The sequence below is a fragment of the Balearica regulorum genome, chromosome 1 (genome assembly GCF_011004875.1).
Source record: "Balearica regulorum gibbericeps isolate bBalReg1 chromosome 1, bBalReg1.pri, whole genome shotgun sequence".
In the NCBI taxonomy this organism is placed as follows: Eukaryota; Metazoa; Chordata; class Aves; order Gruiformes; family Gruidae; genus Balearica; species Balearica regulorum.
In genome coordinates, this window is record NC_046184.1 from 108,658,509 (window position 1) to 108,674,191 (window position 15,683).

General features: G+C 36.1%; 1 long non-coding RNA gene across 1 annotated transcript in view; it reads left to right on the forward strand.

Moving 5' to 3' along the window:
- The window catches only part of LOC142604295 (uncharacterized), a 54,164-nt gene that overhangs the window by 19,498 nt on the left and 18,983 nt on the right, over positions 1-15,683 (forward strand). The window contains exon 2 of the long non-coding RNA XR_012838171.1: positions 4,657-4,947. This is a non-coding gene — a long non-coding RNA (uncharacterized LOC142604295). The remainder of the gene's footprint in view (positions 1-4,656; positions 4,948-15,683) is intronic.

Genomic DNA, 15,683 nt, shown 5'->3' on the forward strand with positions numbered 1-15,683 from the left:
CAATTTTACCTCCATTATTTTAAATAATAAATAAATAAAAATATTAAAAAATTGGAAAAAAATCCCCAATGAATGTATGAAACATTACATGTAAATAGGTTATGATTTTACCCCAAAATAATGCACCTTCATCTGCTTTTATTAATCAAGTTTTTAGAAGTGTAGGCTCTACACTGTAAAATTTCCTGGGAAATCTGAATTTGAAAAAGGAGAAAAATTACTATATCTCGCCATGTAGGGTTATTTGAATATTTTCATGAAAGATACGATGGTGGAAATCCTTCACTGAATTTTAATCTGTCTGTCTCTGGTGATGCCACAATAGTAAAATAGTTTATAACCAAACTGGTTAGGCCCTGGGCAATGAATTTCCAAGTTTCTAGCACTTCTCCAGATACAGATATTAGATACAGAGATTATTAGATGATAACTAATCATTGCAACTTTTTTTGCAGACCTGATATTTTACATCAACCCAAATACTAGTCTTGTCACAAATTTAAGTAGTAATATTGAATGCTGCATTTTTCATCTCTTAAGCCATTGCTACTTTTACATGGAAGGTTACAAGTCCAAGCCTGGAAAGCTCTATTCCATCATCAGAGCATTTGGGATTGTAAGAGTTACTGAAATGAAAAAGATCAGGTCAATATTTGCATCAGGTCCTTTATGAAAGCAAAGTGTTTGGCATCTGTATCACATTAAGGCAGTTCAGTTAACAGGAGCTCCTGTAGTGTATAATTGAGCTGCAGGTTTCTGGCACTTCTGAAAGTCACACTACCTACTTATTTAGGATCTTAAATTCCAGTTGTGTGTTAATTTTCTGGAACGAAGCTTATAGCAGGAATAGAGTTTAAACATGGATGCCAGAGCCTGAGTGTTGTTTGAAAATTCAGGCCATAATTCAGAAGCTGAAGATCCAGCAAGTATATGCGTCAAATATCCTCATAACTAATGCTGTTGACATAGTGTGGTATATTCTGGGAATTTATAAGGACTTGAGAAAAGGACTGAGGCTGTTAGTACTATGCTACATGCTATAAAAATACAGAACAAAAGATGATAGTTTGTAAAGAAAACAGCAATTGAAATTAAAGAAGGGTGTGGAAAACTGATGTGATACATAATGCAGTTCTAGAATTAGAAACCTTACTGTAAACATAGATATATTTTCTTAACTATTGTCCATTTCATTTGATGCCAGGTATAACAAATCAGATGATAATCTTTTTGCTGAAATTTCTTAACTTATGCTATTGTTACAAATGTTTACGCTGCTGGAATGAGTTAAATAAAAAAACAAACAGCAGCAGTACAGTAGGGATTATTACATAAAATTTTAGAGGTTTAGAGGTATGTAATTTCATTTACTTCAGTACAGTACTTGAAATTTTTCAGGTTCATTGCTACAAAAAATTATTAATTTTTCTCTCTCAGTAAGCACAGAACACAAAATTACATATTTTCCTTAAGCAAAACTGCCTCAAATGCTTCTTTGAATACTTGAAGTTTTCAGATATTATCCTCTAACAAAAGCTTCAAATTAGCACTAATGTACTTGATATTATGGAGTGGAGTTCTTGAATGGAGGCCACGCTAAGGTTTTTAAAAGGTTCATACCTTAAAAATTATATCAATATTCTGCTCTCTAAAGGATTCCCTTTAAGCAGTGAAGCTTAGTTTTGTGCAATATGATGTCATAGTCCAGACATTTAAGTGAAAGGAAAAATTAGTAATTAGCTCACAGATTTGAAGTCGCTGGAGTTTGAATTTTAGGTAGCGACAAACACAAAGAAGATATTTGGCAGCTTATTGTTTTGATAGAGTCAATAACAGTGGTCTAGTTGAAGAAATACGCTTCAGTTAATATTAATGGACTTAAGATTTTTTTTTACTGTTTATTTTGCTTTTGCAAAAAATATCTACTTTACGGAACCAAAAGCAATGTCTTGTGATTATTTTAAAATGTACATTCAATATCGTTAAATTTATACTGATACCTTATAAAAAAGTCTATCACCTTTTTTGTATATTTTTTATAATGTAACATTTTTGTCATTAAAAATATTACTGAATGACTGCATTGAAGGACTGCAATTCAAAGAAATGCATAGTATACAAATGTAAAGCAAAAAAAAAGCTCTTTTTTGTTCTTTTGTGGTGGTATTGAATACAGTGTTTTGTGAAAACTTGAGATACAACAAGGTTTGTCAAACATATGGCTATTGCATTAAAATTTTTCATTTCCCACTGGAAAATTAAATATTTTCACCTTGCTATCTGTAGTATTATCTTTACCAAAAGTAGGAAAATGTAGAGAAAAGCACACATCTGTAGGTAATGTTATCTGGCTATTATAAGGAAATTTGGGCAGTTTTGAGTGGCAGCTAACAGAGAGATAAACAAACATTTAAAAATAATTATAGTAAATGCATAAAAGGGGTGAGGTTACAGTAAGCATAATGTGGGTTTTTATTTATTTATATGAAATTGTTATAAAAATCACTGCACACTGTGTTTACGATACTGCCTGAATTATTTTTCTTCTGGTGATTTTTTTTCTTTAAAAAAACAATAGGACCTGAGAGTCACTCAGAGGATACATTTTATCAGATTTAGAAAACATGCCATTCTAATAAGTTGGGGAAAAAACACCTACGGTAACGAAGAACACCAGCTTTCCTGGGAAAGGTATAGTTCCTCAATTCAGAGCAGGCATTAGAACATGAAATCTAGATTTTTAAATATCGTATGGAATTTCTATTCCTTTCCGATTCATTAGTATTTTTGTGCATTCCTGGATGAATATGTCCGAAGTATCCATAAACTGAAAATGGTCTCTAATGCAAAGGCAAAACTTGCAGAACATTGGGCACCAACTGGAAAATGATTTTATTTCAGCTGCCAGTGGATGATTACTAATAACACAGATTTACTTTGCCTTCATGTTCAGAATACTTGCATGTTTTTGTAAGCCGTCTACCCAGAATTTATAAATAGGAAATAAAATAACCCTCGAAAGCCAAACAACTTCTCCTTGTCGCCATATGCTGCATCTTTTCCCCCTAGGTTTTGTATACTCTGTGTGCTGAAGAACTGTGTCTTTGCTTTTCATGTTGCTCTGTCGGCGGTCATAACAGCTATTCTCTTCATGAATATGTAAATCCCATGCATAAAATCAGAAAAATTAGCATGGCGATTCCCATTATAGAACGTGCCCAATTATGTCTGTCTAATATGTGAATAGTGATGATTTAATCTTTTGACTATATGAGCGGATTCAGGTACTGCTACAAGAGCTGCTGTAATTACAGAATACCCAAACACACAAGCTGGATGCGTGCACATGCTGGGGGATCATCGGGCTTTTAATAAGAACTGGGCATCTGATGCGTGGCTGTGATGGAGTGCATGCAGATTCATTTACAGGCGCTTACTCTGATGGTTAGTGACAAGGGAGAAAAATGCCCTAGGTCTGCAATACCCTTCCCCTTACTAACCGAGACTCATTTGCATTTGAGATTTTTTTTTTAGTTCCTACTGAATGCTTGCAATTAGAATGGAACGAATAAAAGTTTGGATAAATAAAGGGGAAAAAATGGTGACCGTATTTGCTAGGCATCCTTAACTCGTTTGGTTTATCAGGAACGGGTGTTGGAGGGGGGAGAAAGGACATGCAGAAAACAAAAACAAAAAGGCACCACCAGCAATTGATGCATTTCTGTATTTAAATAAGCAGGCGTGCTCATGCATATTTATATGATGTGCATGCCTATGTGCTGCTCTGAGCAGTGGCACTGCGGCTCGGCTGCAGTAATTAGGCTGATGTAATTATAGCAAAACAAAGCAAGCTTAGGCTGATATTTTTTCCATACAGTGGGAACATTAAAGACATATGCGTATTCCAGTGTACAAAAAATGAACCTGAACCGCTGTCAGAGGCTAGGAGGACAGTGTGGCCAGTGCACCTATTGTGTCACTGCTGTAGAAAGCAGCTTAGCGATTGGCCACTGTCTACAGCACATAATACTGACTGGTTATAAAGGACTTGTCTAGAGGAAAGCCTGTAGGTACTCCATTGTCTGGCAAAGTTGATATGACTGCATTCTTTTTGCAGGGGGTCAGACAGCTGAACTGTAAAAGCTGCACAGATATTTTTTTTTTCTTCCTCTCTCTCTCTGTCTCTCTCTCTCTGTCTCTTCCATACAGCATTTTTCTTTCATGCCCTGTCTCAGTTTGCATAGTTAAAGAGAATACTAATTAAGATCCCTTGCCTTAACCTGAAAATAATGACTCGGATGTAAATAGAAAACTGGCGATAATTTAAAATATTCTTGCGTACCACCAAGATATCAGTTACCGTTCTAGGGGAAAAAAACCTGAAGAATTTTTTTTTTTTTGTAATCAAGGTAAACAAAGAAGAGTTGTTGCTTCTCTTTCTTCCTTTCTTTATTTCATTCTTTCTTTTTCTTTTTTTTTTTTTTAAAACCAAAGATGCTGTGCTGTTGCAGGTCAAATGCTGTTTTATTTCAGAAAGTGTGCTAGCTACATAATTTAAAAGTCCACAAATCAGTTGCAATTTAGTGCTTATTAATCCTTCTTAGGATGTAATTCGGTGAAAGAACTGCTTTAAAAAAATTCTTTTCTGTATTATAGACGGATCTAACAACGCAGTCTGGGCTCCGTGCCAAAGGCTGGTATTTCACAGCAGCGACCGCCTTACAGATGAGCTGTGGGAAGCAGGAGGGAGACTCTCTTAGGGTGCCACTACTATGGAGACACAGCTGGGCTGAACAAGATTTGCTTCAAACGACAACAAGAGAGACAGAAAGTGTCTGGTTCGACCGCTGCCCAAGCAGGCAGTAACCAGAAGAGCTAGCAGCCAATCCGGCCATGCTGCACTGTTCGAAACCAGCTCTACATCCCAGCCAATCAGTGACATCACTGGTGAGAAACTCATTTACATCATGCAGTAATGAACTTTGTTTAACGTATCCTTTTTTCTTGTCTTTTTTTTTTTTCCTCACAGAGATTAGGTCCTCCATTAATTATTCTGCCAGCATAATTTGAATCGCTATGCAAAACGGTGGCTACATTTTTCCTGATTTTTTTTTAAGTGTGTGCTGTCTCTGCAGGTAACCATGGGCATTGTTCCATTTTTTTTTTCTGTTGGCCCCATAAAACCTTTAAAAGAGTCTTTTATTGTTAATATTGTGCATATATTTTTCTTTCATGTATGTTTGTCTCCTTGTAGTCCTTACCTAATGTGGTACTGCTTCCTCCATTTATAGTCTGAGATTACCTTTAACCATCTTGAAAGGTAAAAAGGGTGTTGCTGCAGCATCGAGTTTGCATCTTTAGCTGCTATCACGGTCTAAGTACTAATTCTAATGCTTCGGAAATCATTTTGCTGTGGCCGTTTTACATATCTGGCTTTCTCTAAAGGTTCTTACATGCATCTGTTACAACTGAGTGAAGTTCAGTACTGTTATATTTCATTCTTCACCACTTTCAGCCAAGATGTCATTTTATTAATGAATAGAACTGAGATCATTTCTGAACAAATTTCACCCCCTTCCTTCCACCTCAACACAATGCACCTGATTTGCATCCATTTACCAGAATAACTGAATACAAGAGCCAGTATGAAAGGAAGTCAAGGGAGAGCTTGCATACTGCTTCAGGGTATGTTGCAGCAAAGCGAAATACAGAATTTTTGTTTATCTATTTCTCTTTTTGCTTAGGATGTGCTTAATCTACACAGAAAAGATTAGATCTTAGCTTGAAAAATTATTGTCTAGACAGCTTTTCAAATAAGGGAATAGGTTTGGTGGTGTGGGTTTTTTTTAAAATAATAAACATGCACATTTTCTTGAGATGTGTTCAATTATAAATGGAAAACATTTGGGCAAGCCAACATTGTGTTGAACATTTGGATTTAGTTCTATGTGGGTAAAGTAATTTGTTGTGCGAACAGTTTTAAACCAGCCCAGAATACTGTGGAATGCATAGATTTCAGACCGCATAATCTAATGAGGCAAGCTTTTGCTCTTCAGTATTCTAATAGCTGCTTCTAATAGCTGAAACAGAATCAGATATGAGACAAATTCAATATTCTGTTATTAAGTTAAAGCTATATCTTTTGCTAGTGGGCTTCAAGAGGTCAACAGTCTTTGGTAAAGCATAATTTTATTTAAAGAAGTATTCTTAAATAGAATTTTTGTTACAACGTGATAACTTCCCTTCTCCATGCACACAATAACGTACAATTTGTTTATGGAGCTTCAGTTATATATTGATCCTTGTAGTCACTTTGAAAATACAGAGGATTTAAACACTAAACCGTAGCTCTTTCAATGCATGATGCATTCCATCATCCCATCATCAGTATTCTGTGTGCGGCTGTCCTGATTCAGCCACTAGCTCCCCTGCTGCAGATCCTGTAATTTGAATCATGCGTAATAATATATTATCCTGCTGGGGGCCTTCTTTCAGTAGGAGAGTGCTTTTATACCTTCTGCTATAAGAGAACTGTTGGCTCCTTGCCATCTCGTAGCCATTATTCACGGAGGCAATCAAGATAGTCTTCCTTAAGGAATAACATCTGCACAACTGCATGTGCCAGAAATATGCAGCCTCCCCTCACATTATAAATTTGGTTTTCTTGGAAGCAGGAATATTTGAGAATACTGGAGCATAAAACCTGGACAAGAATTCATCAAAAGTGTATTGCATGTACCATGTGCTGAAATCCAGGCAGTGAGGACATTTGGAGTGGCTAACAGGGGCTGAAGAGAAGAAACTAGAAGCTTGTGGCTCTTGCTAAACTTTTTCAAACAAGCTGATGATTAGTGCTATATTAAAAATAAGGCATTTTCCTTGCTGACAAGGTAATTTTCTAGCTAATATGCTGGTGGTATGTTGTCATTTGGGACTGGAGCTGCATTTCCCAAGTTGAGAATCTAACATTATTTGGTGCATTCAACAGGATGCATTATCAGTTAGTAGTGAATGAAAAACAGATACAAAAAGGGGCTAAGGCTGTAGAAAATACGGAAACTTCACAATGAAGTAGCAAATCTCAGAAATGCAGAATCTGAGAATAGTCTGAAAATACAAGTTGAAGATTGTATCTGCTGGTAAAAGCTCTGTAGGGCATCCAAAGGCTATTGAAAGCAGCTGCGTGGGGGCAGAGAAAGAGAAACCCCAGATCTGTGCAACTCTATGATCTGTAGAATGTGCACTGCTGCCACATGTAGTGTATCTACCACCACTGTGGCCAACTATTTTATTTTCTTTCATTCACATAAATATCATCCCTAAGCCACAAACAAAACCCCCTGAGATCTTATTTTTACAAATATTATTTCTGTGTAAGCATATAGAGGAATGGAATTTTTTCTTATGTACAAGTGGTTTGGCCATTCCTGTTACCAATAGCAGAGTTGTTATTTTTGATTTAGGGAAGAGAGAGGGAAAGTATTGGCAAGAAAGGGCAGAATAGTCTGATTTAGCATGTTTATCTCATGCTGGAGCTTACATATTCCTCATTGAAGAACAACAGTACAACTGTAGTAACTAATCCTACAAAAGCTGTGTTTATTACAGTACTATTGATGTGTATAGAGATGGGGAAAGTCGCCTTGTTGTCATCATCTCCTGTTTTACCTTCTAGAGGAGAGAAATAAGATCCACAACCTGGCTGAAAATCGAAAGTGCTAATATTTAGGAACAGACGTTCTTCTGACTCTAGAGGAATGATAGTTAAATAGGCCTTATCTGGTGGCTGACATTTAAAGAATCTTCTTAGAGGGAAGACATGACCTCAGCACCTGAATAATCTGTCATATTCAAAATACTGTAAAAAAAAAAAAGTATTTTCTTTAAAGAAACAAGGGAAATCCAGTCATGTGGCCTAGAAATAAACTAAAGTTTAGACAAACAAGTTGGTGGTTGCTGCTTACTCCCTGACTCATGCCAAGCTAGTAGTGAGGAAGAAAGCTTCATAGGCCATTGATGCTCCATCAAAGAACATCCTCCGTATAGTCCTTGAGTTTTCAATGCTAGAGATCAATAGGAAAAACAATACAAAAGAACATGATGATTTGATGGATCATAGGGAGACAAATCATCTTATGATAGCGGAACTCTACATTGAAATGAGGAAACAGTAAGTAGTGCATGACGTGTTATAGTTCATCCTTTTTAAAAGAAGAGTTATATCATTCTGGAGGACGAGCCAGCAAATAACAGCCACTGGAAATTACAATGTGTTTCTTTTCTACTTCTGTGAACAAATACATTGTACTTGATTCTGTTCTTCTGAGCTAGCATTTCTGCTTTCTGATGAAAGTCCTAACAAAAAGTCCATTCAACATATTTCTTCTAACAAAAGCCTATTATTTCAATATCTGGTGTTTCCAGGTAGGACACCTACATGAAAAGGGTATAGACACTGAAATTTGTTTTCTATCATTGCACAGTCTATAAAAATCCTACTTTTTTCAGCTCAAGTTGTACCATTTATAATGAAAACAATGAGATTGGATGGCAGAGGTGGCTACTAATGTGAATTACTGCATTTAAATTTTTATGTCATATTTAAGTTAGTTTAAGAGAATGTTTCTGTTTCCTCAAATAGCCAATTTTTAAACAAACAGATTCATTCAATCCGTTATTAGAATTAAGGGTGACAATACTGGGAAAACACGCTAAGAAACTTCTAGGTTCTTCCTTCAAAAATAAAACAAGCGACCGTGAGAAAGATGTAATTGTTTCTTTTTTGTTGATGACCTTTCAGCTGCTGCCCTTTAAAAGGCCTGTACATCCTTTCTTTTTGCAGCATGCTAAATTGAATTGTTTTTAATATTAATGCATAAATCAAGATTAGCATACCCTGCATACGTTTACCTAAGGGCAGAGGATATTGAGCTATTAAATACACTGGCTTCTTTCATAGTCAACAGTGAAATGGTAGAACACTACAGAGAAATATCTGCTTTGCTGAGTTTGGTCTAAAAATCTAGAATAGTACATACATACATATTTCACTTGGGCATATAAATGTTCTTTGAGTACAGAATGTTTATTATTCTGGTTTTAGCCAGTACTGAGATACATACTTGTCTAACACTGTGGAGGAAAGAGCTTATTTATGGGATACTTTAATACTGAATCAAAATACGATCTTGGGTAAACAAGGTCAGTTACTATTTTACTGCAACACTTTAGCTTTCCTCATTTTAAATTAGGCTGTGGGAAATGGAGTGCAATGGCTATTCTCTGTATGAGAAAAAGCCTGGAAGGGACTGAAAACTGTTTTCTAGAAGCAAGTATAGAAAGGATGGTGAATAATAGATAAAGGAGTTCAAGGTCAGTCTTACAATGACTTAAGGGTGATACTGGAAAAGGGGCTCTTTCTTGGCCTAAACACCGCACTGAAATTTCTTGGTTTTACTGGTGGGTAATGGCAGGGCAGTTGAGCAGTACATGTTGGACTACATCACCCTGAAGGCCATCAGACAGGAGATTTGATGTGCAGGATGGTGAACTGCTGACTTCTATGGTTGTGGTTTTATTTCTTCTTACAGTTATTTTTCATGTTAGACATGTATGTTGTGTTGTGCTTAGTGAATATTTTGGAATGCAGACATGTTTTAGTTATGCACTAATAATTTTTCATTTTATTCCTGCATTTAAATGAAAGGAGGAAATATCTTGCTATTAGAAAATCCTTAACCGAATAAACTTAAGACAATTGTTTTCACTGAGAGAAACTGAGTTCTGTGTTACTATCCAGCAACTATAAAATTAGGCGCTAATACTTTGTTATGAAAACTATCACTTAACATTTTTGGGAAGCATCTTTAGAAGGATTAAAGAAGTCATACTGACTGGACTGAAAATTGTACGACAGCACTGTGATTTATAACAGCTTGTGACCTCATTTGAGTTCATGAAGAAATGAAAGCTATCTCTGAAGGGCAAATTTAGACAAATAGCTTTGCCAAATTCTTCAGTTAGAAGGCTGGATTGGGCAGGCGTTGGATTTCTTTTAACATAAATAAACTAGTCCAAAAGGCTCAGTGACACAGACATTTTTTAAAAAACCTTAGGTTGGCAAGATAATTCTTAAAGAATATTCAGATAATCTCAGGCAATGTATAACCGTAAAAAGGGGTAGAAGTAAACCAGGAGTAGCATACTAAGAATGGTACACTTCTGATTAGATATCAGCTGTAGCAAGAACCAAATTCCCTTGGCAGTGAAAGTAGGCTTGCTTTGTTAACAAGGTATGAGCTAATCTACCTTTGCTGCTAGCCTAATTAGCTGAGATAGATCCCTAGTGTAATTGAGATAAATTCAGTTTCACCAGATGGCTCTGCATTGTGCAGTATATGTCCAAAATGGCTAAAGAGAAGGTCACAAAAGCCACGAGCCAAAATTAGCTTGAAAGGTGAGAACCAACCCTCATTCTTATAGTGACAAGCTAGCATCAAAGTGATTGGAACTGGAAGGAAATTTCTTCACGAAAGGCTGTATTTCATAATTATTTTATATGACATGCACAGACTTCCCGTACTGGCTGGCAGTGTCCTTAGTCTGGCAAAGTATAAATTTTGTGCAGAATTGTACTTGTAAAAAGATAAGTGGAGGGCTTTAACTTTCAGGGCAGAAAGCTTGAAAGTGAATCACTGAGGAACTTAACCTTACTGCAAGAGGCCATGAGTGCAATGTCATTGTTTTGAAATCTATTGCTAAACACATCAAAAGCTATTTTTACACTAGTTGAATCCTTGTTGTTGAGTGTTTTCATTCCTGGAAATAAGTTTAATAAGTATGTATGGAGGTGGAAAAATGCACCGATCACAACCTGCTCAGTATCTGACAAAGTGTAATCAAGTCGTCTTGTGCACTGCAAAGAGAAATGGGTATTTTTTGTGTCTAGAGCTGTTAATTTGCTGGTGGTTTGGAAGACTGGGAGAGACAGGAAGCTTTGGGCTGAGGCAGCGATATGAGGATGACTGACCTCTAATATGGGGCTTGTACTAAGGAAGCAAGGCTTGCCTGCTTCTGTTATCAGTTAGCTGCTTCATCCTTAGGATTTAACTTTGCCTGGACACTAAGAAATCTAGGGGATTATTCTCTTACATTCATCATAAAAGAGATCTAGATTTAGGGTCTCTCTGTCACTAGTTTTCTCAAAGGCTTTGAACAGAGGCCAAATGGCAGTAAGAAATGTATTTAAAACATTTTGGACTTTCCAGGGAAGGTGGTGTTTGGTCTTACTAGGATTGATATGAGGAGAAACCTATAAGGTCTGTCCTGAAAACCATACTGTAGCTCATTTATGACCATTTTAATGCATCTGATCTAGTGTGCAGAATTTGGGATGTTTTGCAGGTGGTAGAGTGGGTTGGGAATTTATAATTGTGCTGGTTGTCCAATGAAAATTACTGTTTCTGTAAAATCCAAGCTAGCTTTGGGTAATGTTTTTTACCAAGAATTTTCAAGTTTAAAAAAGCTAAGAAATGGAAAAGTAATATTCCACTGCAGGTCAACTCACCTCAAAACCAATAAAAATCACCTAATGAAAAATTGGCGTTTGAGTTGGTCTGGAAACCCTGTATATAGCATGTTCCATTTTAGCATGTCATCTTATCAGAATAGTAGTTAGGCTTCTTTTCTCTTTTATGGTCCAGGAGATATCTTCATACACGTACACAAAATGGTGCTATGGAACTCTTCACCATGGGACACTCCTGACTCAAAAAAATTACCTTTATTCAAAGAGTGTTCAGTCAAATTCATGGATGAAAAATCCATGAAGAACTGTTGAATACATCAACATTACCTCTAACTCAGGAAATCCTTGAGATGTGAATTGCTGAAGGGTAGGAAGTTATAGCAAGAAAATATCTCTATGTGTTTGTGTGTCCTTATTCTTTTCTCTTAGGTGTCTACTGTCAGAGGTAGGATACTGGACTCTCTGATGTGTTATAGTACATGCATTACTACAGACCCTGAGGTGCTAAGTACGATACCATTCAAATTTACCTCAGTGCTGTGTAGAGGAGTCAATTGATTTTAGCTATAATGAACAAAATATAGTTGAGCAGATGGTACATGCACAAAAATGAAAACAGCAAGCCACTAAATTGTTCATTTTAGGTATTACCTTATGATAATAAAACATACAGAAGTTTTGATGATGCATGAAATAAAGCATGTTGAACCACTGTAGTCAATTAAAACAAGATATTTTGATTTTTGGAATGTTCAGAGGTGTTTACCATTTATCAGCAAGCTTGAAATATTTCTCAATTTTTAAATTCTTTTGGAATGTCCCATTCAACATAAAATTTTGAAATTGCTATACTTTGACCATCTTGGTGATGAAAAAAAAATCTGAATTGGGAAACATCTTGCTACATGAAAATTTCATATTTTGAAAATTTCCAGCAAGCTGCTGTATTAGGCTGTAAGGCCGTATTTCCCTTTTCTGCTAACTGAAGAATGCTGTCCTGACCTGAAACATGCCCATGAAATATCTATGAAACAACCACTGCGTGTGTGAAATAGCTTCTTCTTAGATTCCCATTAATTTCTCACATGAAATTTATGTTCTATGGCTGTTTCCTGTAGATCACTGCAATTAGTCTATGATTTTTTTGTGAGAGTCGCTTAGAATGGTTTGGGTCTTTATGTTATTATGATATAGTTCACGGTAATACATGCAACATCTTGAAAATTATGTAGATTTACTGTCCATGCAGAATGGGCTAAGTACATGTAAATGTACATATTTTTAGTAAAAGCACTCATTGTTAAACCAGCTGCTTTAATTGATGTACAAAACTGAAATTATTTCCTTTTGTTTCTTGTCCTGCAAAATATGGACCTAGAATTAAGACTATGATAATGGTGATTGCCATGCTGAAAATAAATATTTACATTGTAAATAGCACCCAAGCACTAGTTAAAGCTGAAAACAAGACTATAAGGATTTGACAATCTGTTGGTGTTTTGTATATTTCCATTTGAGTCACTGAACAGCAACAAAGTGTTAAGTGTTGTTTCCACAATCTTTAGAAAGTTACAATGATCACAAAGACCTGGAAAATTATGGGATTTAATGCTTCTGTGGAAATATTTCTAAATAGTCAACATAGTGTCATTTTGAAAAATAATAATAATAATTGCATTTGCAATTTTTTTTGCACGTTCTTTCTGAAGACACTGGGTGGTTTTGTTTTCAATCCAAATTTGTGAGCCAGTTTAGGAGCCAACATCAACATGAATGTTGATGTGAATGCGAACCATTATGTTGATGTAGTTACATAATTTTAGTATACATATTCATTTTCTGGCATGTCTTTGGAACTATATTTGTGTATTTTCAAAAAAGTTTTGGCTTAGCTGACTAAATAAAGACCTGCCCCACTGTTGCATTTTCCTATGCCATTCTGATACATATCTGAAATAGCCTGTGATTTTATTGCTTTACCCATCACTTTCCCTGTAGGGGGCTACGTTAAACGCCTATTCCCTATTGGCCTATACAGACGTTGTGAGCTATTTGGGGCAAAACTTGCCTTACTATGATGTGTGCTTGTTCAAGGCCCAGTACAGGGAGGCCAGCAGAGCATCCAGGGATTCACACTGTGCAGGTTGCAGCTGCAGTGTGAAAAGAAATGGGCGTGCTTGGTGGAGAAATGTAGTAAACAGAAAAGACGGTTATTTTCAAAAATGTCAGCTTTCTTTTGTGCTTCTGGCAGATGGTCTTTTAGAAACATGGCTGTGATGGCATGTGCAGACATAGCCTGAAATGCCAGGCCAAACAAGGGCTAAGCGGTCATTCGTACCCTGATACCTTCCCCTTGTCTGAAGTCAGAGGTCTACAGCTACCCATAAACAGGCACTAGAGTAGGGTGGATGTGTGAGACATTATGTCGCTGGCAGCTCTAGGTATGGGATAAATAACTAATATTTCTTTTCTTCCTCAACTTACCTGCTTGGTCTCCCTTTTAATTAGCATTGTTTCTTTTACAACAATGTCTACAGAAAACAGAAATGTATCTCTTAATTAAAATGTTTCTCTGAGAGAGACCTGGCTACAAATTTTGTTCACCTCATCACCAGTTGCCTCGTATTCCTAAGGGTTAGGCTCTCATAACTGGTAGCTACATTATTTGTTTTCTCTCATTTCTTTTCGTAGTTCCCATTACCTGTATTGCTTATTATTAAAGTGGCTTATTAAAATTTTCCAAAGACTTCTTGATAACTTTAAACTCCTCTTGCCTTCCTATCAATGCATTTATTATTTTAATCTTAACATTAATGATAACAATCAAAGCAATTTTTTGATGGCACTGGAGACCTAATCTGAATCAGGAGCTAGTGTTGTTACACAACAATTACGAAGATACAAATCCTGTCCAAATGACAAAAAGAAAGGAGAAAAAAAACCAAAACAAAACCAAAAGCAATGCAGTGTAGCATGTATCAGAATAGCATAGCGTTATTATTTATTGTTACTGCAAATTCTGCTAGCTTCAGTATATAACTCCTTTATTTCTTTAAAATGTGGACATTGTCATGTTGTTAAAAATTGGCATCATACGAGAACATGTAGATCCTTCTACACAATAATGTTAATAAAATATATGTTGGTACCATGTTCAGATTATACATAATCAAATTTGGTATCTCCCACTTGTCTCTGTAAATGGTGATGTTTTGCTTTATTCAAGAGTTTTTCTTGAGTTAATCACACATTTCCTAAGTGCAAGCAGGTAAATCAAGGATGTTTAGCTTTGACTCAGACTGCTACAGGATACAGAATCACCTGCGATCAGAGATCTGCCTGTTCATCTGGACTCTTGTATTGTGTTTTCTGATCTCTGTCAGTAAGGTGTACTCTACAAAGTGGGACAAATATATATTAAACATTTCTTTGAAGAATTCGGTCAGTGACAAATAAACAGATGCATCATCTACCATACTTGGGAAAGGTAGAGTCAGGAGGGAACAGAAAATACAGAACTGATTTCTAAGGACAGATATCCATTGAGATAATCCATTTATCAGTTCTTTTCCAAATTTTGTGTATAGCTAGTGAATTAGACAATTTGCTCTCACTGTGTTCTGTACTCAGCATATTTTAAACTTTGATAGTAGAAAGTTTATTTCACACTGTACTTAAAACAGTTCAGTCCATTGCTTCTGTCCTCCCTATTTTACTTGGTGGATAATTTCAGCAAGTTTCTCAGCATGCAATTTCACTTTGATCCTGCCCTTTCCATCCAGTTCAAGGGAATTAGATGGGTTCTCAAGGGAGCTAAAGTAACTCTTCAGATTGGTTTTGTTGAGGTTATTCACTCATTGGTGAAAAAATGGAACACCAACCAGGAAATATAGGAACATACTTGGATTCCTTTTCCACTAGGATAATCCTTGAAAGTAAAGCTTTGTATGATGTATATTCATGCAGAATCATAAGACTAAGTGCACCTGGTAAGCAACAGGCAGCAAGTCATTTCAGCAAGAAGTTTATTTGCTATAGGCAGAGATCCTGTGAATTGCTCACTAAATACAAAACCTTAGGTAAACTATATAAGTTGCCTCCAAGGAAATGTTTGAGAGAAAGAAGAGTTTGTCACAAGTCAGTTTGAAAAAGTTTG